Here is a 316-nt window from a genome sequence, read left to right as displayed (position 1 = left end):
AGGCAATTATTCTTGCTCCAGAAAAGCATTCTGGTTTTATTGAACCCCGTGGGGCCTGGGTGCTGTCCCTGAGCTCTTTTGCTCAAGGCTAGTGCCCCCTACCTCTTTGAACCACAGTACCCCTTCCAGTTTTCCGGTGGTTCTTTGGATTTAAGACTCTCATGAACTTTCCTTCCTCTGGCTGGCTTTCAGATTGGGACTAGAAATTGTCAACGGATGCTTTTGCTCATCAGCTAACTCTCTACCAACTAAGCCATGCCTCTAACCCCTAAAGGCTTGGTTCTTTCTTTTCTCCCCATGATTTTATTTTCTTTTG

At 45.9% G+C, this 316-nt stretch overlaps 1 protein-coding gene across 1 annotated transcript in view; it reads right to left on the bottom strand.

The window, feature by feature from the left end:
- Nucleotides 1-316, bottom strand: part of Trerf1 (transcriptional regulating factor 1) — a 50,203-nt gene that overhangs the window by 39,742 nt on the left and 10,145 nt on the right. The gene's annotated exons all lie outside the window — the stretch shown is intronic.

The sequence above is a fragment of the Dipodomys ordii genome, unplaced genomic scaffold (assembly GCF_000151885.1).
Source record: "Dipodomys ordii isolate 6190 unplaced genomic scaffold, Dord_2.0 Scaffold44, whole genome shotgun sequence".
Lineage (NCBI taxonomy): Eukaryota > Metazoa > Chordata > Mammalia > Rodentia > Heteromyidae > Dipodomys > Dipodomys ordii.
The sequence above is the reverse complement of the archived record's forward strand: the minus strand, read 5'-3'. Positions and strand labels throughout refer to the sequence as shown.